Source organism: Symphalangus syndactylus, chromosome 3, assembly GCF_028878055.3.
Source record: "Symphalangus syndactylus isolate Jambi chromosome 3, NHGRI_mSymSyn1-v2.1_pri, whole genome shotgun sequence".
Classification (NCBI taxonomy): Eukaryota; Metazoa; Chordata; class Mammalia; order Primates; family Hylobatidae; genus Symphalangus; species Symphalangus syndactylus.
The window spans coordinates 92,316,429-92,341,953 of NC_072425.2; the positions used below are offsets into that span (position 1 = coordinate 92,316,429).

The following is a 25,525-nucleotide window of genomic DNA, read 5'->3' on the forward strand; positions in this document are numbered from 1 at the left end:
AAGAAGAAGAAGAGATGGTAGAAAATAAGATCAAACATGTCTAGATAACAAATGTCATAGAAAGCCATTTCAGGATTTTAAGTAGAGGAGTAAAATAAAATATTTATTAAAAAGACAATCTCAGCCATGTGAGGTGGCTCAAGCCTGTAATCCTAGCACTTTGGGAGGCTGAGGCAGGTGGATCACCTGAGGTCAGGAGTTCAAGACCAGACTGGCCAACATGGAGAAACCCCATCTCTACTAAAAATACAAAAATTAGCCTGGTGTGGTGGTGCCCAGCTGAGGCACAAGAATCGCTTAAATCTGGGAGGTGGAGGGTGCAGTAAGCCGAGATTGTGCCACTGCACTCCAGCCTAGAAGACAAAGAGAGACTCTCAAAAAAAAAAAAAAAAAAAAAAAAAAGAAACACTGGTGACTGGAGAAAGAAGGACAAAATCAGATTCGGATGTGTCAAGTGCTACTGGGTGTACTAAGAGGTTAAAGAAGTGACCATTGGACTTGACAACATAGAAATCCTGTGACACTGACAGGAGCCACTTCAGTGGAATAGAAGCAAGTGAAGTCCCAACAGGAGTTGATTGAGGAGGAAGTGCAAGCCATGAAACACATTTTTGTGAAAGCGATTAAGTGCCTTTAAAAATATTCTAAAACATCGCCTTCTGCTGAAACACTTTGTGTACTCCTAAAACGTGTTTTTGAACAATGTTTTTTAAGTTGGAAGAAAATTTAGAGATGATCTAGCCCAACCCTTTCATTTTACAGATGGCCAGAATAAGGTCTGGGGAATTTAACTAGTTTGCAGAGCCAGATGCCTAACTTACAGTTTGCAGTTTTTGTTTTTTAATTCTCCACTGCTACTAATGGTAACTAACATTTAATTGAGTGCTTACTAGGTGCCATATACTATGTCTAAAGCTTTACATATATTAATACAATTCTCATGATAATCTTATGGAGTTCTAGTAAAATCTCCATTTACAGCTGAGAAAATGAAGGCACAGAATGCTGAAGTATCTTGTTTAATGTCATATATCTGACAAGTTCTGTGGAGCCAGAATTCAAAACCCAGATACTCAGGAGGACACATTCTTGATCAGTATTTTATTCTATTATTTTTATTAGTTCCAATCCTTATGACTCTGTTTAAAATGAGTATCTGCATTATTGTGCAAACATTTCTGAGATCTAATCACATACCTGGTCCCATTTAATTTCAGTCTATCCCTCCATCACTTTTTGTGGAAAATGCTATCTAAGTTGGAGGATCTGCTTGAGTATTCTTAATTTTTACTCTTTTTAATGCATACAGTGGTCAAAGTAAATAGCTAACATATTGGCACCAAACCATTGCCTATTGAAGCAAGCTTTGAATGAAATTGGTTTGTCATTGACCACTGTAAGAAACTCATTTGTAAAGATAATAATGTAAAACATCATGACTCTTGTGTATGCTTGCCTGTCTCTGAACTCCACCTCTATCAGCATACTCAATAAATTGCCTCTTTCCAACATTTATCTCCTATTTCGGGAGAAAGTTTTGTGGGAGCATCTACCACGTTGCAAAGATTCAACATTTCTCCTAAGAATAGGAGTTTCTTTTAGATATAAGCAATGAAATTTCAAGCAACAATATTACTTCTCTCATGTCCTTTGCTTTTTAAGATCTGAACCTCAAGATGCAAATGGATTTTCATTGAAATTCACCATGATCCCCTCTGCAGCTGTGGTCTCAAAATACCATTTCTGCATTTATTTTAGCCCATGGAATAACTGTGCTGAGAAACCACAGAGTCAATCAGATTCAAAATGTTAAAATCCTTCCTGCTTGGAGTTTTCCGTCTTCACATCAAAGCATTTCATGCCCATCAGCAACTTTTTAATGCATTTGCTCCTCGTTTGCACAATTTCCATTTAAAGACGTTCTTGGCTGACTTCTCTGATGGAGTTTCCTGCTTGCCAGGAGAGCACGCTAATGCAGAAATTACAAAGGGGGCTTCACGTCCCTTTTCTGGAGGACCTGATATTTAAGATAATTTCCAGCTTCAGTTTTGGAGAAACTACCGTTCTTTGCACCAGGGGAAAAGAAACTGATTTTCAGTGTGAGCAACCTCTGAAGATAGGGACAAATATAAGTAAATGAGAATGTCATTTAGGAAGAGAATTGAAGACACAATAGAAGCTCTTATTAGACTCCATACAATAATGTCATGTCTTTGTTCTAACTTAAGCTTGCATGTATACAATGGGGTCAAGAAACTTGGCAAGAATTTTTTTTTAAATTAAACAGTCTTGATTGCCTTCTTTTAATTAAAAGAAAAATAATACATAAAACAATAGATTTGAAAAGGAAGAGCCCACATAACCAAGGGCAGTAATCTTCTGGAAAATGTTAATATTCATGAGTTATAGGAAAGTGATGAGAGCCAACACATCACTTTTTTTTTTTTTTTTTTGCTCCAAGTAATCAATTCTTTGCCTACAGCCAAACCAGGCCTTTTAATAAAATTATTATTACTTAAAAAGTAAAAAGATAAAATTATTATTTAGCATTCATAATTCAAAAATAATAAACCCAGGGTTTATATTTTATTCATATACCTTTCACATCATGTAAAACTATATTTGAAAGCAACTTGTTTCATCAAATCATAGTATTTCTGTACTAAACAACAGAGTTGAATGAAGTTTGGCTTAAATATCCTTATTTTATTTCTGTATTTGTCCTAAATCAATTCACCATGGTTCAGATTCAATATTTAGTTGATAATAAGTGAACTGGCTAATATATTTATTTATTGAATTTTCATCCTATACTACGTAATATTCATAACTATACAAAATATACAAATACGGAGTTCCCATTCTATGACTGCTAAATTAAGCACATCTAGATCAGCCTTTTGTCCATTTTTCATGTTTCCTTCCTTCTCTTAGGAAGAGTTGTGATTTCTTAAATGGTGGGAAAATTTGAATATCTACATTTCACCTCTACTTTTTCCGGGAGAGGTTCATGAAGAAGTGATTGGGAAGGAGAGCAAGTCTTGGTTGGACAGTATGGTAAGTCAGCAAGGGTGAAAAGAGAGGGGGTCCCTGTCAACTATATATATAGTTCTTCCAGGGAAAGAAACATAGACTCAAATTTGCTTTTCATCCTGTTCTGACATTGTAAGGAAAAAATAGTGAAACTCCTTGGACCACTTTTATAACTTGCAGTGTTCTCATTGAGCTACATTTTTTTATTTGCTTGCTTCAAGGACTTAGAAGTCTGTAAAGTGCAAATCTACAAATAAAAGCTTAAAATCATAGAGTTAATCACAACAATAGATGAAAAAGATGTAGCATGCAGAATGCCAGACTATTAGCTGACTAACTGAAAACGTGTATATATTTTTCAGCAGTTAGTGGAGAGATCAATAGAACACATATTTAATTAGCCATGTGGTTTGTTTTACTGGGACTGGAGCTACATGTCTCTCCCACTCTGCCAGGCTTTTAGGACTTCACAAGCTTAATATATACATACACACATACATATTTTGTAACTTTTATTTTATATATATATTTATACACACACACACATACACACACACACTTACGTATTTTGATTATCCAAAATGAGACTTAATATCCAAATCATGTTATGTTGCTAAAAAAGTAAGAAAAACATAGCAGTCTAATTTCCATTCTTTAAAGAGCAGGAAGGTTGGGAACTTTTGGTTTCAAGTGTATAAAATGCACTGTTTTAATTCTTTCATATATTATGAAGGAATGTTTATATTTTATAAAAGATTAAAGCATGTTATGCATCTTAGAAAAAAGTGTCAAGAAAATATAGTTTTCATGACTTAGTACTTTACTGGAGTATTTTTTTAAACTATCCATTTACTTTGGGAGGAATTTTATGTTAACAACTATTTTCTAGTCATAGCACAGATCTAGTAAGGTTAAAATATAATTTTAATTAACATAAGTAGGATTCATAAATTTTCACTCAGGAAAAACAGGCTACTTGGGAAACATAACATTCTTAGATCTGAACACTTACCACATAAAATCCACATTGAAAAATAGCTAATATATATATTTTATTAAAGATGAAGTTATAATATATAAATGTAAAAAACAGCATGGAAGTAGAGCTGATGATTTTAAGAATGGTGGCAAACTCAAGCTCAGTAGTCAAATTCTATACAGTTGATATTTAAAGTTTTAAGATCTGTGATATATATATCTATATATAGAGATATCCTTTTCCTCTGCCAAACAGGAAGCTATAACCACAAGCTATTGAATGCAAGTTACCTATTGAAACCTTATACCAGCAGTTCCCAACCTTTTTGGCACCAGGGACCGGTTTCATGGCAGATAATTTTTCCAAGGACCAGGGTGGGTGGGGGATGGCATTAGATTCTCATAAGGAGTGTGCAACCTAGATAACTTGAATGCAGAGTTCACGATAGGGTTCGTGCTCTTACGAGAATCTGATGCTGCTGCTGATCTGACAATAGGCGGAGCTTGGGCAGCAATGCTGGATTGCCTGCCACTCACCTTCTGCTATGTGACCCTGTTCCTAACAGGCCATGGACAGGTACTGGTCTAGGGCTTGAGAAACCCTGCCTTGTATTAAAGAATTTATTTTTCTATTCTCCAAAAGATTACATAGAAATGTGAGGAGGAAAAGTTGCAATTATTTCTGAACCTTCCCATCAGCCTTGTCTCTGATAGAACTGGCCTATTGTGGACGGGCTTTGTCTAGATTAGAGAAAGTAGAAGATGCTCTTTTGGTGTAATTGTTCAGGTGAGTCTTTCATGTCAATTATTTCATTCTTGTTCTTGTTATATTATGTGTATTAGTCTGTTTTCATGCTACTAATAAAGACATACCTGAGACTGGGCAATTTACAAAAGAAAGAGATTTCTTGGCCTTACAGTTCCACATGGCCAGGGAGGCCTCACGATCATGGCAGAAGGCAAGGAGGAGCAAGTCACATCTTATGTGGACGGCAGCAGGCAAAGAGAGAGCGAGCTTGTGCAAGGAGACTCCCATTTTTAAAACCATCAGATCTCGTGAGACTTATTCACTATCAGGAGAATAGCAAGGTAAAGACCCGCCCCCATGATTCAATTATCTCCCACTGGCTCACTCCCATAACATGCGGGAATTATGGGAGCTACAAGATGCGATTTGGATGTGGGGACACTCAGCAAAACCGTATCATTATCCTTTTTATGGATAAGTTACTAATCATAATATATAGTCATTTTTTCAGGAGGTTACTGTGAAATGACCTTCCCTCAGGCAAGAAAACCTAAATATCACAACCCTCAGATTTTATGAGTCCCTTTTATGTAGGAAAATAACTGGTACTTTCCCTACCAAATCAATAATGTTCAGCCAGGCATTTATTTTTTATTTTTATTTTTCAGGATGAAGGTAAAATCTTACAATTCAAAGTAATAATGTGGTTCATTTGACCAAATACTTACTGTGGACTTTAGGACCATTTATTTAAATTGCTGTCTTTGATTAACTCAAGAACTCTTGGTGCCTTTTTTCTTCTAGCTTTCTTCAACAACTGTAATTAATCACAGAATTTGTCATCAATCTTTCCACCAAGGCCATGAATACTCTTTGAATGAATGACGATTCTTTCTTTGTGTTAAGTTTCTGTGCCCCAAGGCTATTAAAATTTCATAGTTTCTCCACATTCTTCAAAGCTTTCAACTTTTGGCTAAAAACAACATGACAGAACAAGATCTATTATCTGGGTTTATGAATTAATCTGCATTCAAATGCCTGGTGATTATAGCACTTAAACCTGTTTATCAAAGCACAGGGCTTTTGAAGAAAGTATTTCTGAAAGTTGTGCCTATAAAAAGGGTAGAAAAGACTCCAAGACTGTGGTGTGATCAAAGCATTTGGATCAGGCAGCCATTCAACCACGTGGACTATTGGGACAAGGATTAGGCCCCCACAGAGTAGCTAAGTTTATAAAATGATTCAGAAGAGCCAAAAGATCAGAAAATAGTAGGATTAGTTGTCTATTTTATTGTTCTGGGATTCTGTTTCTACATTATGAAAGATCAAAGGGGTTTTCCACCTCTTCTCATGTTGATGTCTAGAACCTCCTTTCCAACTAGTGTGGTAAGGCTTATCAGTATATGATGAAGATTTGGGATTTTGCATCTGGCTTTTAAACTTCTTTGTGTAAACTGTACCTTTATCCCTTCACTTCATCCTCTTGATATGGAAGCCAGCTAAAACATCCCCTCCAATCTTCATTTCTCCGTCTTTGCATGGCAACAAATCAGAATTGTTGCTCTTCTTTCCCCCTAATTTTCTGACATTTCTTATCCATTTCTTAATTCCTTTCTTCTCTGCTCTACCTACTGCCCTGCTCCCATGGTTCTAAATGACCTGTAGAAGGCCTTCATCACCCATGCCTATCCTAGTATTTCATCAGTTGGCAGAGGGACTCCCTGCTTTCTCAAAGACTTCTCAACATAGAGAAATGCACAATAGAAGAGAAAGGGAAATATGGTTAAGCAAAGTAAGGATTTAGTTTTTGGAGAACGTTCAAAAGAAAGTTGTGAAACCTATGGGAAAGGTTTAGAGGAAATAGTCTCACTAAGAGCTAGTGGGGGCTAAAGATTGTTGTAGAGTACGTGTCAAATTACAATGCCTGGAAGCAAAGCAACCGTCTGGTCCCCAAAATGATATGAGGAAAAATATATGGTCAAATTGTTATAAATTCCATGTTTTCGTGGTAAAAATGTTGTGGTCAATAGGAAAACAGTAGGTAAAACTAGATTCAAACTTCAAATTACTCATACATGGAGAGAAAGAGAAACTCAAGCAGAATAAATCCTCCACAAGGATTGTTGTCCATTGCATTTTGACATCATTAACTTGGGCAATTACCTCAGTGCCTAATTAATATGATGTTGGAATGGATTTCTAAGCCCACATAGCTCACCTAACCCTGTAGACTCTTCTCATTATTTTTGTTGTTCATTCTGTTATGTGCCAGGCAATGGTCTAAAATTAACTGAATATCTTACTATACCCAGGCCCCATCTTAGATGTTTTCTATTTGTTAACAGAGTTAATCTTTACAACTAATACAGGAATTATTAAGAAATAATTTTTAGGCAGCTAGAAAGGGTAAAGGTTCTCGGTGGTAATTTTCCTGAAAGAAGAAGCAACCCCCAAACCATTTCTTTCCTAACAGAAAGGCGGCTTGAAGGTCCAGACCAGCAAGCTTTGATATGCAAATGCAGGCCATTAGAAACTGGGTCCACCCAATATGGCAATTCCCACCTTCCTCTTGTCGCAAGGTGTGCCCAGTGTCATGGCCACCTCCAGATAACATGTTCAGGACATCATGGCAGCCCACATTTACATATTAAAAGACTAAGGTGGGAGGACTAGGTTTTTCCGTGGGCTACGTGAATGATGCACCTGGTCAAACCAATCCCCTGGGCCCCATGCAAATCAGACACCACTTCCTCCAGGCTCCGATATAACTGACCAGTTTTCTGTTGCACACAGGGTTTCTCTCTTGGAGCCCCACTCCCTCTGTCTCTGTATGGGGGAGCTGCTGCTTTCTCGCTTGCTTGTTAAACTTCCTGCTCCTTAAAACCACTCCATGTGTTTCCGTGTTGTTTTATCTAAATCAGTGTGAGACCAAGGACCCTGGTGCTCCTCCAGTCATTGCAGCTGTATCACAACTACCCTGACAGGTGAGTTGTGCTACCCTCATTTTACAGAAGATAAAACTAAGGTTCAGAATGGTTAACCAACAAAGGTCACATGCTAATAAATATTAAAGCTTAGACTTCAGGCCTGACTTCATTGATTAGGCATTTTATCAACTGTATATATTTAGAGTTCTAAGTCCATCGTTGAAAACTTGAGATTAATTCCAGGAAGATTTGGAGATAGATGTATGACATGAAAGGAAGGAGGTAATAGTTTTTGGGTCAAATGATATAACAAAGTCAACATATCATACAATTTTCATTCACCTTATGCTGACCCTTTTAAATGAAATGACATGAGTAATCAGGGTCACCCTTCCTGGAACTAGGTAGAAAGAAGTGTCACCCATCCTGGAACTAGGTGGAAAGAAGTGATGTTTCCTTTAGCTATTTAAGGATCAGCCTCCTGCATTCATGGGGAGCTTATTATACAGGGCAATGTGATAGGCAATGGGGATATAAAATAAATGATTTCATACCAGAAGGTGTTTTTGGTCTCAAGGAAGGAGTAAATATGCAAATGAGTAAATTCCATCAAGTTTAAGGCATGATTAACTTATCTCTTACTTTCCTTTCCAAGGAAAAAAAGATGTCAAACTATATCATGCCTTCAGTTATAGGATTTGAATATTCCTTTTAGAATCAACTACGTAGAGTATATGCCATGCCAGATGTCAATGCATTTATAGTGATGATGTTACAGCTGGGATGAGGATGGGCCCAGAAGAGAGTCAGAAAAATCTTTCTAGGTCAACTGACCTTTGAATGTGGAAAGGTAAGGAGGAAGCGGTGTGAAGAAGAGATGTGCAGGCTATTCCATGCAGAATAAATAGAATGGGTAAAAAAGTGTGCCTTTCTAGCTGGGACCCAGCCTGGCATGTCCTGGGATGATAAGGAAATGGGGAGGCTGTGTTGTGGGAAGTCAGGGACCCTGAAAGGAGAGACTGGCTGGAGCCGCAGCAGAGGAACATAAATTGTGAAGATTTCATGGACACTTATCAGTTTCCAAATAATACTCTTATAATTTCTGATGCTTGTCTTACTTTAATCTCTTAATCCTGTTATCTTCGTAAGCTGAGGATGTACGTCGCCTCAGGACCACTATGATATTTGTGTTAACTGTACAAATTGATTGTAAAACGTGTGTTTGAACAATATAAAATCAGTGCACCTTGAAAAAGAACAGAGTAACAGCGATTTTAAGGGAAGAAGGGAAGACAACCATAGGGTCTGACTGCCTGCAGGGTTGGGCAAAATAGAGTCATATTTTTTGTCTTGCAGAGAGCCTATAAACGGACATGCAAGTAGAGAAGATATTGCTAAATTCTTTTCCTAGCAAGGAATATTAATAATTAGTACCCTGGGGAAGGAATGCATTCCTGGGGGGAGGTCTATAAATGGCTGCTCTGGGAGTGTCTGTCTTATGCAGTTGAGATAAGGATTGAAATATGCCCTGGTCTCCTGCACTACCCTCAGGCTTATTAGGGTGGGGAAAAACCCCCACCCTGATTTTAAGTCCGACTGGTTTTCTGCTCTCAAACCCTGTTTTCTGTTGTTTAAGATGTTTATCAAGACAATACGTGCACTGCTGAACATAGGCCCTTATCAGTAATTCTGCTTTTGCCCTTTGCCTTGTGATCTTTGTTGGACCCTTATCAGTTTCTGGTTTGCCCTTGTCCTGTTTCCTCAGAAGCATGTGATCTTTGTTCTCCTTTTTGCCCTTTGAAGCATGTGATCTTTGTGACCTACTCCTTGTTCTTACACCCCCTCCCCTTTTGAAATCCTTAATAAAAACTTGCTGGTTTTACAGCTCAGGTGGGCATCATGGTCCTACTGATATGTGATGCCACCCCTGGAGGCCCAGCTGTAAAATTCCTCTCTTTGTACTCTTTCACTTTATTTCTCAGCCAGCCGACACTTACGGACAACAGAAAGAAGCTACGCTGAACCACTTAATCAGTGGGTTCCCCCGATTAGGCTGGGGCCTCATTGGGGGCCTGGAGGCAGGATGGTGGTTAGGAATAAGGCTCCCAAGGTTCAGGCCAGACTGAAGGTCTTAATGCTAGGGAGTATGCGTTAACTTATTGCAGACAATGGGAAGCCACTGGAGAAACTCAGCAGGGAGCTGAGTCTATCTAACATCTTTTTCTTCCTTCTTTTTGGGTATGCTCCTATCAGAGGCTTTACAAATAGCTACTTTTATATCAAACTACATGCAACTTGTTTTCCCTGCTGGACTTCCATAGTTGTGAAGCCATGGTTACCAGAATTTCTGATTCAAAGATTCTTGGTGAGTTTCACTCCTCAGAGTCCTTTATCTCCTTTCTCTTGATTTCTCTTTGCCCTGATCTTTACTCTGAAATTCTACTCATTTCAAATGCCACTTCTCCTAGGTATTGTGTCTTGTTCTTCCCCAAGTGTACAGCAGCTTACCATCATTATATGAACCCCCTTATACTTTTTTGAGCTCTTACTGAACTTCTCTTGATTTATATATTTTGGTATATTTGGTCTTTTAGATTGAGCTCTTTGAGTATAGAGATGGGATCTTAATGTCTTATCAATTCTATGTTAGTATCTGTTTTGAGCTCAGTCTAATAAAGATGACATAATAGGTATATTGAATTGTGTACTGATACACATGGAAAAAACATCCCCTTTCCATATCCCCTGTTCTGCCTCTGAGGAGCAACAGAGGGAATAAAATGCCCCTACATTTGTATGCTTCTTAGTGTGATAGCCAGCCTCCAAGGCACTCCCAATGATCCCCACCTCCTAGAATTCACACCATTGTGAAGTCACCTCCTATATCACACCAGCATTAGTCTGTGGGATCAAATAATGTGGCAAGAGTGATGGTATGTTACTTCTGAGATGAGGTTGTAAAAGAACACTAGCTACTAACACCTTGACCTCTCTTTCTCAGATTTCTTGCTCAGGGCAAGCCACCTGCCATGTCGTGAGAACACTCAAGCAGCACATGGCAAGGAATGGAGATGGACAGACATGGGCCAGCAAGAAACAGGTTTGCCAACAACAGCTTGCGTGATCCTGAAAGTGAGTCCTCTAGCCCCATGTGACTGTTGCCCTGGCCAAAAACTTAACTGCAACCTCAAGAGATATACCTACTCTGAATCAATCAGAACCACCCAGTCAAACTATCCCTGGCATCTTAACCCAGAGTAACTGTGAGATAATTATGATGATTTTAAGCTTCTCAGTTTGGGGGTAATTTGTTATGCAGCAACAGATAACAAAACACTTAGCAAATGTTACTCCAGTGTTATTTGATTGAGGGCCATAGGGATACAGGAGAAAAGAAAGGTGAACACTCAGGTTTAGAAAACAAAAGAAATTACAATCAAATCATTTTTCTAATAAAAAGTGGGTACTTTGCAATTTTGCCTTAGCTTAATTTTAAGGTAGATCTATGTCAGAGTTCAAATTCAGTGTTCAATGACTTATTGCCTAAATGTACAATAATCTATCTAGTTTCCTAAAGGAGGCCAGAAGAAAAGAAGAGTGAGCTGGTAAAAAGAGGGCTAAGATCCTCCAAGAACTGAGTTTGTGTTCCAGCTCTGTCACTTACTATTTGATTATCAATGGGCAATTTATATAATCTGTTTTAAATCACATTTTCCATACCAGTAAAAGGGATATAATAATTTAGATCCTGCCTGTCTTGAGACTAAATGAGTCAGTGTGTACGGTGATTTATAATACTGATGTGTTTTTGACTTAACAGGCCCCATTGACTGGAAGATGGCCATTTGACAATACATTCTTTCCTGAGGAAACTTTGACTTCTGGTGACTTGGGCCCCAGGCAAGTATGTACCAATCACAAACTTTCTGGCTTATCCTAGGCTTCTCAGTCTCTGTCCCTCTATATTGAATTTGATTTTGAGAGGAAGGCATCCAAAAGAGTTGGTGTGAACCTAATACTGTCACAAAGCTAGGAAAATTTTGGGCTCAATATTTGAGACAGGAAGAGAACCGCAGCTACCTTATTGAGGCTGATTTATAAGAGTAAATTATAAAAATGAACATTTTCTGTCTTATATTTTGAATATAAATTTTTGCATATATTCGTAACTCACCTTATACTTTATATGTATTCAATGCTGAATGGAATTTTGATAGACTTAAAATCTGATAATCATTTTCTCTGCCATTTTCCAAAAGAACTGGAGTTTAAGCAGACTATTTAGAGGCCTAGCTATGTTCAAAGGCTTTCAGGGAAGATATTGAGTAACTTCTATAGTAGATGCTATTGGTGCCCAACACTTATTCCCTCAGTGTCCATGATTTAAAACAGATTACATAAATTGCCATTGATAATCAAATAGTAAGTGACAGAGCTGGAACATGAACTCAGTTCTTGGAGGATCTTAGCCCTCTTTTTACCAGCTCACTCTTCTGGCCTCATTTAAGAGGAGATTATATAGATCATTGTACATTTAGGCAATAAGTCACTGAACACTGAATTTGAACTGTGACATAGATCCACCTTACAATTAGTTCCTTTTATGGCTGATTAGTATTTCATCATATATATTTACATATTTTCTGTATCCACTTGTTGATTGATAGACATTTGGGGTGGTTCCATGTTTTTGCAATTGCAAATCGTGCTGCTATAAACATATGTATACAAGTATCTTTTAAAAGATACTTGTATACACATAATAATAAAATAATGACTTCTTTTCCTCTAGGCAGATAGATACCCAGGAGTGGGATTGCTGAATCAAATGGTAGATCTACTTATAGTTCTTTAAGGAATTTCCACGCTGTTTTCCGTAATGGTTGTACTAGTTTACATTCTCAACAACAGTGTAAAAGTGCTCCCTTTTACCACATCCATGTCAACATCTATCATTGTTTGATTATGTCCATTCTTGAAGGAATAAGGTGGTATCACATTGTGGTTTTGATTTGCATCTCCCTGATAATTAATCAGTGATGTTGAACGTTTTTCCATATATTTATTGGTCATCTGTACATCTTCTTTTGAGAATTGTCTATTCAGGTCCTTAGCCCAATTTTTGATGGGATTTTTTTTTTCTTGCTGATTTGAATTTCATGTAGATTCTGGATATTAGTCCTTTGTTAGATGTATAGTTTGTGCAGATTTTTTCCCACTCTGTGGGTTGTCTGTTAACTCTGCTGATTATTATTATTTTGCCACACAGAAGCTTTTAATTTTAAGTCTCACCTATTTATCTTTGTTTTTGGGTTCTTGTTCATGAAGTCTTTGCCTAAGACAATGTCTAGAAGGGTTTTTTCCATGTTCTAGAATCTTTATGGTTTCAGGTCTTAGATTTTAAGTCTTTGATCTATCTTGAATTGAGTTTTGTATAAGGTGAGAGATGAGGATCCAGTTTCATTTTTCCACCTGTGTCTTGCCAATTATATCAGCACCATTTGTTGAATACAGTATGCCTTCTCCACTTTGTTTTTGTGTTGCTTTGTCAAAGATCAGTTGGCTGTAAGCATTTGGCTTTATTTCTGAGTTCTCTATTCTGTTCCATTGGTCTATGTGCCTATTTTTTATGAGTACCATGTTGTTTTGGTGACTATAGCCTTAAAGTATAAAGTCAGGTATAGTTTAAAGTCAGGTAATGTGATACCTTCAGATTTGCTCTTTTTGCTTAGTCTTTCTTTGGCTATATGGGCTCTTTTTTGGTTACACATGAATTTTAGCATTTTTTTTCTAGTTCTGTGAAGAATGATGGTGGTTTTTTGATGGGAACTGCATTAAATTTGTAGATTGCTTTTGGCAGTATGGTCACTTTCACAATATTGATTCTACCCATCCATGAGCACGGGATATGTTTCCACTTGTTTGTGTCATCTATGATTTCTTCCAGCAGTGTTTTGTAGTTTTCCTTATAGAGGTCCTTCACCTCCTTGCTTAGGTGTATTCTTAAGTATTTTATTTGTTTTGCAGCTGTTATAAAAGGAGTTGAGTTCTTGATCTGATTCTCAGCTTGGTCATTGTTGGTGTATAGCATTGCTACTGATTGTGTACATTGATTTTGTATCCGGAAACTTTCCTAAATTCATTTATCAGTTCTAGGAGCTTTTTGGAGCGGTCTTTAGGGTTTTCTACATATATGATCATATCATCAGCAAACAGTGCTAGTTTGGCTTCCTCTTTACTAATTTGGATGCCCTTTATGCACAGACAATCTAAGGTCACATACCTCAAGGAACTAAAGAAACAAGAACAAACCCAAACTCAGCAGAAGAAATAACAAAGATCAGAACAGAACTAAATGAATGAAAAAGCTTGTTCTTTGAAGATAAAATTGATAGACCATTAGTGAGATTAATCAAGAAAAGAACGAAGTTCCAAATAAGCTCAATTAGAAATGGGAGACATTATCACTGATACCAAGAAATACAAAAGATCATTCAAGGCTGCTGTGAACACCTAGAGGAGATGGTTAAATTCCTAGAAATATACAACTCTCCTAGATTAAACCAGAAAGAAATAGAAACTCTGAACAGACCAATAACAAGCAAGCAGCAAGATTGAAATGGTAATTTAAAAATTGCCAACCAAAAAAGACAGATTTACACTAAATTCTACCAGACATTCAAAGAAGAATTGGTACCAACTTCCAAAAGATAAAGAGGGAATCCTCCCTAAATCATTCTATGAAGCCAGTCTTACCCTAATACCAAAAACCAGGAAAGGACATAAAAAATGAAAACTACAGACCAATATCCCTGATGAACACAGAGGCAAACATTCTCAACAAAATACTATTTTTAATAGACTGGTAAATTGAGTAAATGTTTGAGTTCTGTAAGCTATTCTAGCAAATTACTGAAACTGAGATGAGAGTTATGGAAACTCCCAGTGTATAGCTGGTCAGTCAGAAGTACAGGAGGCTGAGACTTGCTATTGGCATGTGAAGTGTGGACAATCTTGTGGGATCTAATTTCTGATAGATGATAGATAGATAGATAGATAGATAGATAGATAGATAGATAGATAGATATAGTGTTAGAATTTAATTGCATTTTAGGACACCCAGTTGGTGTCTGCTAGGAACTGGAGAATTGGTTGGTATGGGAAATAAACCCTACATATTTGGTATCAGAAGTGAAGTGTTATTTACAGAAAAGACCATTTAAATATATACATATAGATAGATGATAGATCGATATATGTCTTTCAGGGTAATCCAAAACTGGTTATTGGTGGCTTTAAAGGAGAATGTCGTCCCTTGGGGAGCTAGGTGGTCCTGCAAGGAAAGCCTGCTCACTGCATAATTCCCTGAGCTGGAAGAAGCACTCTACTTGCCCCCAGGGTAGTCCTTTTGGTTGACGTATCAACAAGCAGACTCCCACCTAGCTATCTTTTGTGGTGGTCTCAGGATACGCATGCATCCTTGTGAAACAGAAGTGGGAATCCAAAATGCATCACTGCCCCTGCCTAGTTTCCTGTCTTTCCCATGCTCTAATGCGTATAGGTCACCAAGTCTCCTGCAATACAATTATAGAGCATATTCCACCCAATATGTCTAAATATGTGAATGATCAATCGTTAGCACTTAATATGGTACACAGAATAGATATTGGTTGGGTGAACAGAGGTTTAGTTATTCAACAATTCTTTATAGACAAAGATGGTTCTCAAATCAGAGCTACAGTGCTCCCATCTTGTTCTATTTTCATTGCGGAACAACATCTGTTCATTTACATGGTGTATTATAGATACTGAGATTGTAATTAAGGCACCCACAGCCTTCTCCTCTTTTGGCCAACCAACATCATTTCCATGGTCCCTTCCTCTTAAGCCTGGGTTTCCAACTCTTTAATCATCACTGCTCTCTTCTAGATCCAAATGTCCCACTTACTTTTAAACTTTGGTGACCTAAATGGAAAGCTATCATAATGATGCTGTAAAAGTTTGGCAAATTTCAGCAGAAACCAACATCTGTTTGGTCCTTTCTCATTATCTTCTTGCTGACTTTTCATTAAAGAGTTTTGGAAAAGCTGTAAAACGTATTTTTGAAATTAATCCAACAATATCCATTCTGGCCCAAGTCTCTGCATGTATACAATTCTTATGCACAAATTGATTCATAAATGAAGGGTTTTTAAGCTTACACATAAAAGCCTTTATACAATATTTTTAAATATTTTGCATGTACTTTTTTTATTTGTAGTTTTGACTGTATTAATTTAACAGTGGCATGGCTTTTGAATAAATTATTTTAACTTAATGTTTTTATTTAAACCTTTCCCTTGGTATATACCCATTGAATAAGAAAAAGAACAGCGTTACATGCACTTACCATGTACCAGAAAAGGATTTTTTCATAACAACTCAGTGAGCCAAATACTATTGTCATCTCTCTTTTTCCGATGATGCAGTTTAGGGAGAGAGAGGCTAAAGATTTGCCCAAGAAAAGCCCAGCAAGTGAGGGTCAGAGGTGGAACCTAAGAGCACAGACTATAGGGCGAGGCTTCTAGTGTCCATCATGATATGCTGTTGTATGTACATGAACACCTGGGTGCACTGGCCCTTTGGTAGAACCTTTTCATTGGCGATCACTAATATACACAAGCAGAAGTTTTCTTTGTGTTTAAAGATGATTTTTCTAATATAGTAATCATACTTGAGTACTGATGCTGGTTTAACTGAAGAAATGACTCATGACTATTTCTTTATGGTTGCACTTTCTAAGCTCCCTTCCTTAAAGGTTTCATTTATTTTTTTGTTCTGAGAATGTAAATCCTACAGTTGGTAAATTTAACTTTTTTTGTTCAAATATTGAGCTCATCTTGCCATTGTGAATAGCAAATGTAGCAGCCTCAATGAGCCCTATAAAATTAGCCCAGGCAGCTGTGATGTACATTTTAGGCTATCTACAAATACAGAAGAATGCTTTTTGCCCGGAGTATAATTCATTTCAGAGTCAGGTTTCCAGAACAGATGGTACTATTGTCACTACCCAGGTCTTCCTGTGGGGCTTTCGGAAACTGTATTGCCCTTTCAAAGAACTCTTGATACCATTCTGAGAGGACTGTCTGCACTATGAAATTAGTGGTGTGGTATATCCATACCTCAATAAACTTGCTCCAGCTACACCTATTTGTTCCTTAAAGTTTTCTTTAAACTTTAGGGAAAATAATTACCTTGATAAATAAAAATCATATCCCAGCTTATTTTATTTGCCTTAAAAAAATTGAACATAATAAATATTAAAAATTTCTTTAAAAACCCAAGACTAGAGGTGCTTTCTCTACCTATTTAAGGAGGTTATTTGAGAAAACTCACAATCCTGTCTCCAAATGTGCCTTTGAATTTACTATCTGTATAGAGTAGAAGAAAGCAATGCTTCTAGTCATAGATAAGCATTTCAAAGAAATTTTCACACGTACGTTTACTCCCTAAATGTTCTCTAAAACAATGATTTCTCTTTCTTTAAAAATATTATATGCATACAGTTTTATGGTAGGATCTGCATCTATTAGGAAATACTCAAACATCTTTTAGTATGCTGATTTGTGAAGAATTCATAGCAAAATGAATTCATAACAAAATATGAACAATGTTTACCTTTCTGGAAGTAGAATGGGGACTGTTGGGAATGGAGATGAAGACTTCACTTCATGTTATTCATTTCCTGAAATGATAAAAAAGAAGAACAAACTCTGTACATGTATTTATTTACAAGTAGTTATGTGAGCGGTGAGATTGAGCTACTTTGTTTTCATACATTTTTCTGAATTAAATAAAATTAAATGATTTGTCTAAGTTCACATAGCTAGTTAGTGGCTAGACCTAGAATCCTGGTCCTCTAACTATACCATCTTCCCTAAGTATTATTTATAAAGCATATCCCATTAATTTGACCATAAAACCAAGCTTTAGAGCAGGTATAAATACACATGAGATAAATATAATGACCCATAGGTAAAATGAATGGTAACTGTGTAAATATTAAGTGCTAGAAATTAAATATTAAGTGCTAGAAATAGGCTCAGTTTGAAAATAAAATGATGCACAGTTGAGGGAAAACTCATTTTTTAAAGATGGTGGATTCTATTTTTAAAGATGGTGGATTCTAGATGAAAATAATGGAGGGAAATGGCCAATATGGCTGTCTAGAAGCAGCTACTGTGTGTAGCTCTCATGGAGAGAAAGGGAAGGGGTGAATAAATATAACACCTTCAACTGAAACATCCCGGTATTCACAAAGGGAGTAATCAAGGAAACAACTTGACTCATGGAGAACAAAGAAAACCAAGACAGGACAAAGCCCATCTGGGAGAAACACGGAGACAGTGGACCCTCCCCCACCTAAGGAATCCATGCTTTTTTGATAGATGTTTGCAACCCTTGGCACAGGAGATATCCTTGTGAACCCGGTCTACCAGGGCCTTCAGTCTGACAGAGCTACATGGAGTCTTGTCAGAGCAACCACTCAGACATGCGTGGGATCACTGGAGCCTTAGATACTTGGGCTTTCCAGCAAAAGTAGCTGCAGCTCCAGCAAAGTGGGAGGTTAGACCCCTGTACATACCCATAGAAAAGAGGCTGAATCCAGGGGGCTGAGCAGCAACAGCCTGCAGGCCCCACGTCCATGCTACCTCACAAGATAAGACCCATGGCTTAGAATTCTGGCCAGCCACTGGTACCAGCATTGTAACTCCCTAAGGAAGAGCTCCCAGGGGAACAGGCAGGCCTCCATATTTACTTTTCAGGTACATTAGCTGTTCCAGCCTGCAGAATCCGGGCTGACCAGGGGCAGAAGGGATCCCCCAACACAGCAAAACTGCTCTACCAAACATGGCCAGACTACTACTTTAAGCAGGTCCCCAATCTCATTCCTTTTCACTGGGCAGGACCTCCCATCTGGGGCACCTCCAGCCACCTCTCCCCCAGAGGTGTTCTCTGGCCAACAGAGATTAGTAACTTCCCGGGAATGGAGCTCACCGAGGGGGTGGGCCACTGTCATTGCTGTTTGGGTGACTTAGCCATTCCAGCCATTGGGCTTTGGAGTGTCTAGGCAACCAGGGGCTGAAGCAAATGCCCAGCAAAGCATACCTGCTCTACCAAAATGTGGCCAGACGTCTTTTTTAAGCGGGTCCTGCGGGTCCCTGATCCTTTTCCTCCTCACCAGGCAGGATCTCCCAACTGGGGTCTCCAGCCACCTCCTACAGGTGCCTTTGGGCCAGCAGCAGGCACATACCTCTCTGGGTCAGAGCTCCCAGAGAGAGGGCCAGGTTGCCATTTTGCTGCTTCACAGCCTTCACTGGTGATACCTCCAGGTACTGGAAAATCTGACGTGACTAGGGATTGGAGTGGGTCCCAAGCATACCGAAGCAGACCTACAGAAAAGTGGCCAGACTGCTACATGGGTGCTTGTTCCCATATCCCATGTCTCCAGGTCTTTCAGGCCTGGGCCTCTAGCCACCCCCCACCAGAGCTATCAAGCCCATAGCAACTTGGCAACTCCCTGGACAGAGCACCCGGGGTAAACTGAAAGCCTCTCCTGTATTGCTTTATTTTGATTCTTTTTCTCCTTGGATTGGAGTTTGCTTCCCTCCTGAATCTCAATGATCTTCTTATCCATATTCTGAATTCTATTTCTATCATTTCAACTAGGTGAAGAACTCTTGTTGGAGAACTGATTCAGTCATTTGGAAGACATATGACACTCTAACCATTTGAGTTACCAAAGTTTTTGTATTCGTTCTTTCTCACCTCTGTGTGTAGATGTTCCTTTAACTGGAGTGTAGGTTGAGTATAGTCCGTAGACTTCTTTCCAGGAGCTAAAGGATGAAATAGCCAGTATAAAAAAGAACCTAACAAGTCTGACAGAGCTGAATAACACAATACAAGAATTTCACAGTGCAATCACAAGTATTAACAGCAGAATAAACCAAGCTGGGGAATGAATCTGAGAACTTGAAGACTGGTTCTCTGAAACAAAGCAGTCAGACAAAAATAAATAAAAAAGAAAAAGAATAAACAAAACCTCTGAGAAGTATGGGATTATGTAAAGAGGCCAAATCTATGAATCACTGGCATCCCTATAGGGATGGGGAGAAAGCAAACAAGTTGAAAAGTATATCTCAGGATATCATCTATGAAAACTTCCCCAACCTTCTAGAGAGGCAAACAAACAACAGTCAAAATCAGGAAATAGAACTCCTGCAAGATTCTCCCCAAGAAGATCATCCCCAAAACACATAATTGTCAGATTTTCCAAGGTCAAAATGAAAGAATGTTAAAGGTAGCTAGAGAGAAAGGGCAGGTCACCTACAAAGGGAACCCCATCAGACAGTGTAACTCTCAGCTAAAACCCTACAACCCAGAAGAGAGTGGGGGCCTGTACTCAACATTCTTAAAGAAAAACATCATCTTCAAGAATTTCATATCCAGCCAAACTAAGCTTCCTCAGTGGAGAAATAAGATCCTTTCCAGATAAGCAAATGTTGGGGGAATTCATTACCACCAGACCTGCCTTACAAGAGATCTTGAAAATAACACTAAATATAGAAAGGAAAGACTGCTACCAGCTAATACAAAGACACACAGACCAGTGTCACTGTAAAGCAAACAAGTCACCATAATAACCAATTAACAGCACAAAGACAGGATCAAATCCACACTTATCAATACTGGCCTTGAATGTAAGTGGGTTAAATGCCCCATTTAAAAGGCACAGAGTGGCAAGCTGGATAAAAAAGCAAGACTCAATGGCATGCTGTCTTCAAGAGACCCATCTCACGTGTAATGACACTCATAAGCTCAAAATAAAGGGGATGGAGGAAAACATACCAAGCAAATGGAAATGGCAAAAAGCAGGGATTACAATTCTAATTTAGACAAAACAGATTTCAAACTAACAAAGATAAAGACAAAGTGTATAATGATAAAGGGTTCAATTCTACTAAGAGACATAGTTGTCCTAAATATATATGCACCAAATAGGAGCACCCGGATTTATAAAGCAAGTTCTTAGAGACCTACTATACAAAGAGACATAAAGTCTCCCACTATTATTCTGTGGGAGTCTAACATTCCACTGACAATATTAGATCATCGAGGCAGAAAATTAATAGATATTTAGAACCTAAACTCAACATTGTACCAATGGATCTGATAGACCTTTAAAGAACTCTCCACTGGAAAGTAACAGAATATACACTCTCTCATCACTACATGACACATACTCTAAAACTGTCCACATAATTAAACATAAAACAATCCTCAGCAAATGTAAAAAGAATCAAAATCATACCACTCTCTCAGACCACAGTACAATAAAAATAGAAGTCAAGACTATGAAAATCGCTTAAAACCATGCAATTACATGAAAATTAAACAATAGGCTTCTGAATGACTTTTGGGTAAATAATGAAATTAAGGCAGAAATCAAGAAGTTCTTTGAATATCATGAAAATAAAGATACAACATACCAGAATCTCTGGGACACAGCTAAGAAAGTGTGGAGAGGGAAATTCATAGCATTAAATGCCCACATCAAAAAGTTAGAAAGATCTCAAATTAACAACCTAAAGTTAAATGGAAAGAATTAGAGAAGCAAGGATAAATCAACCCCAAAGCTAGCAGAAGACAAGAAATAACAAAAATCAGAGCTGAACTGAAGGAAATTTAGAGACAAACCATTTAAAAGATCAACAAATCTAGGAGTTGTTTTTTTTTAAAAATTAAAGTAGATAGGCCACTAACTAATAAAAAAATTAAGACAATTAGAAATGATGAAAGAGATATTACTGACCCCACAGAAATGAAAACAACCATCAGAAACTACTATAGACACCTCTCCACACACGAACTAGAAAACCTAGAAGAGGTGGACAAATTCCTGGACATATACACCCTCCCAAGACTGAGCCAGGAAGAAATTGGTTTCCTGAACAGACCAATAATGAGCTCCAAAATTGAACCAATAATAAATAGCCTACCAACCAACCAACCAAAGAAAAGCCCAGAGCCTGATGGATTCACAGCCAAATTCTACCAGATGTACAAAGATGAGTTCATACCATTCCTACAGACACTATTCCAAAAAACTGGGTTGGTTGCGGGGTGGGGACTCCTCCCCCACTCATTCTATGAAGCCAGCATTATCTTGATACCAAAACTTGGCAGAGACACAACAAAAAACATCAGGCCAATATCCTTGCTGAACATTAATGCAAAAATTCTCAACAAAATACATGCAAGCCGAATCCAGCAGCATACCAAAATCTAATCCACAACAATCAAGTAGGCTTCATCCCTGGGATGCAAGGTTGGTTTAACATATGCAAATCAATAAATGTAATTCATCATATGAACAGAACTAAAGATGAAAAACACATGATTACCTCAATAAATGCAGAAATGGCTTTCAATAAAATTCAATCTCAGCACTCTGGGAGGCCAAGGTGGGCAGATCACCTAAGGTCAGGAGTTCAAGACCAGCCTGGCCACCATGGTGAAACCTTATCTCTACTAAGAATACAAAAATTAACTGGGCATGGTGGTGTGCAGCTGTAATCCCAGCTACTAGGGAAGCTGAGGCAGGAGAATTTCTTGAACCTGGGAGGTGGAGGTTGCAGTGAGCCAAGATCGTGCCGCTGCACTCCAGCCTGGGCAACAATGCCAGACTCCATCTCAAAAAAAAAAAAAAAAAAATGAAAAACAATGAAAAAAAAAAGTTAAAAAAAGAAAATAATGATCTTATGATTCATATGCTGATATTCTGGCACTCTCTCAGAATGTAACAAGACCTTCTTAGACTTCATATAAACTCTTTAATTTTAAATATCTTCCTTTTTTTTTTTTTTTTTTTTAAACAAAGGTTGGCCGAGTAGAGACATGTCTTTTAAGGGAGAATCTTCCTACTTAACTAATCATTTGTCCATCTGTCCATCCTATGCCTGTCTTCTTTCTCTTTGTTTTCCCTCAATATGACCACATATTGATCACCTACAATATGCCAAGCATTGTGCTAGGTCGATTCCTATTCCTATTTCCAAAAAGTCTTAGCTGCCCTCTTGGAATCAGCAAACAGCTACATATATAGGATTCTTGGAGTATCCTTTTTCCATTGCTTATAGAAACACACATGTGCTTTGCTCCTTGGACTGCTAACCCCCACTAAGGAAACACTGTCCCAGAGGGATAGTTCCTTTCCATATAGAAACAGTGATGCAGCACCGAATAGGCACTCAGTATTTACTGAATAAATTCATCAATAGCTGTGACAGCTTTCCCCTCTCCACGTCAAACTCCTAAGTAAGCTTTGAAAATTCTTCAGATTTACTTCTATTCCTTTCCATTCTACCATTTTTGAAATGGAAATATGTGAAGAAAAATGGATCCTGAATAATTTCAGCCCAAATTCCTGGAGGAAAATAGTAAGAAAAGGGAAATTGCTACTTATTTGGAGCTGCCTGCAAGTTAAATTTTTACGATAAAATAAATTCTCATTATTTCACCATTACTTCGTTCCTGGTAAAATCTATCACTGGTAGTTACCCTCATTTGCATTATTTAATATGCCCTGCTAGGATAATGTTATTTTTACTTTTTTTTCAAGTGTCAAAACAGAGGCTTTGAAAAATTAAATAACTGGCCACACAAAGAAGTCACTAGGTCAAAGATGGGGCTAGTATGGGGGTTTGAACAACCTGTTTAAGAAGGGACAGGTGCTGAATTAGTGGAATGTAAGAGTTGGCACTGAGCAATAGGCAAACCCAAAAGAAAGAAGGCTGACTCACCAGGAAATGGAATTAGCACAAAAGGTCAACTTTCTCTCACAGATAAAGGAAAACTCACAAGTCATATCCCTGACAGGACAAAAACAAAGCCTAGACACTTCAGCAAAAACATAGCATGCCCAGAATATGACTTTTCTAGGAAAACTTTTGAGTAAGACTTACATATGGGAAAAATGTTTTAAAAACTGGGTACATATTGGAATAGAAAGAATTTCCAGGTACGCGTTAAGGATATTTCTAGATCTCTTGTCTCCTCTGGGTACAACGAGGTATACAGAGAAAAATATTTGAGGAGTTTTCATTTCAAAATAAACAGAACAAGGAATATAAAGTATTAATTAAAAGAGTATAAAATTAATTTTAGTAGCAAAATAGTACCACTAGCATTTAAACTAAGAAACAGCTCTTCTAGCACTGCTACTATGGGTGCAATTCATTACAACTGATAAGATGTGGAGGACATGAAAGGGAGAGAAGGGCTGGATAGGAAAACCTTCAGGAAGTTGGGGAAAAACCACTAATATTCATTGGTTCTAGCAGTCCATTAAAACATTTTCCAGCCTGCTTATTGAAGCTGTGGAAAAACTGGGAACTCATATTACTCACTCTAGGATATGGAAAGTTTAAATTACAAGAAGATGGAAAGGAAGGAAATGGCAAAAGGAAGGAACACCATGAGTCAGTTACAGCTAATTTGAATTTACGGATATTTCTTAATTTAAGAAATGCAGGGAAAATCAAACAAAACGATGGGGATTATAACAAAACTGCCATGAATTTATGTACCAAAAAAGCTGATAAAACAGGGCTTTCTTAAAGCTTATACAAATGAAGAGAAACATTAGACTGCGTACTTCATTATTATAATAAATACCTATTGAGTAGGCTGTCTATGTAATGCATGTACATATAAAAGCGCAATAAAAAATCAACTGGGCAACTTTTTATTGTCCTCATACATACATAATGGGGCAAGTATAAGTCAATGGACCATTCTGAACATGCCCATATCTAATGAATTGGCAGCTATCACTTAGATATTAGAATTGCTACTATTTATTAAATGCTTCCCATGCTGTAGGCATATTTTAAGGAAATTTACATGTTATTTCATCGAATTCCTCTAGCAGCTCTGAAGTAAGTATTGTTACCCTCAGATAGATAGTAGATGAGAAAAGTGAGGCTGAGAGAGGGTAAGTAACTCATCCAAGGACACATGGGTAGGAAATAGAGAAGCCAAGGCTTAAGCCTAAGGATAATTCTCTCAGAGTTCATGCTCTTTCTACTATGCCACACTCTTTCACTTCCATCTTACTCTAGGGTATCTACAGCTTGATGAGGTAGAAAGGCTTCTAATGACATGGAAACCAAAGGCAGTACTGCTCAGGAGAGAGGGCTAAATAAGAGTATTTAAGATGATAGCATGGAAAACAGAGTGCATGTTGTAAACACCTAGCACAATGCTTGGTATATATCGTAGGTGTTCAATGTATGGTCATGTTGATGGAAAACAAAGAGGAGAAAGAAGGCAGGCATAGGATGGACAGATGGACAAATAGTTGGTTAAGTAGGAAGATTCGCCTTTTCCTTTGAAGTTTACAGGGATCTGTGTGAAAGCCAAAATTTCAAAGAAATGGAGGGAAGCATACACAGCTGAGGTTGTGCCAGAGTTAGGGTTCTTACAGGAGTGGAAGAACATCATCCCATCAGGACATGAAAGTTGGAGACATGGTCTCTAGGACTCCAAAGAGAAGGCATTTTTATCCCTTTGGTCATGCAAGATAGGCAAAGCATTTAAATATTTGGGATTAGAATATATTATATTCTATATATATGTATTTTCTATGTGTGTGTGTATATATAAAGTATATATTCTCCCAAACTTTTGAAATCCCAAATATGTAAAAAAAAATACATATATATATAAAATATATATATGGCTATATATGTAGGGGAATAGGTATGTATAGATATAGATATGTATAGACACAGGAATT

At 37.8% G+C, this 25,525-nt stretch overlaps 1 long non-coding RNA gene across 1 annotated transcript in view; it reads right to left on the reverse strand.

Moving 5' to 3' along the window:
* Positions 1 to 1,006: 1,006 nt before the first annotated feature.
* Positions 1,007 to 25,525, reverse strand: part of LOC134736314 (uncharacterized) — a 98,974-nt gene continuing 74,455 nt past the window's right edge. Inside the window, exons 2-4 of the long non-coding RNA XR_010120260.1 lie at positions 19,495 to 19,562; positions 17,344 to 17,410; positions 1,007 to 2,108 (exon numbers count right to left, since the gene is read on the reverse strand). This is a non-coding gene — a long non-coding RNA (uncharacterized lncRNA). The remainder of the gene's footprint in view (positions 2,109 to 17,343; positions 17,411 to 19,494; positions 19,563 to 25,525) is intronic.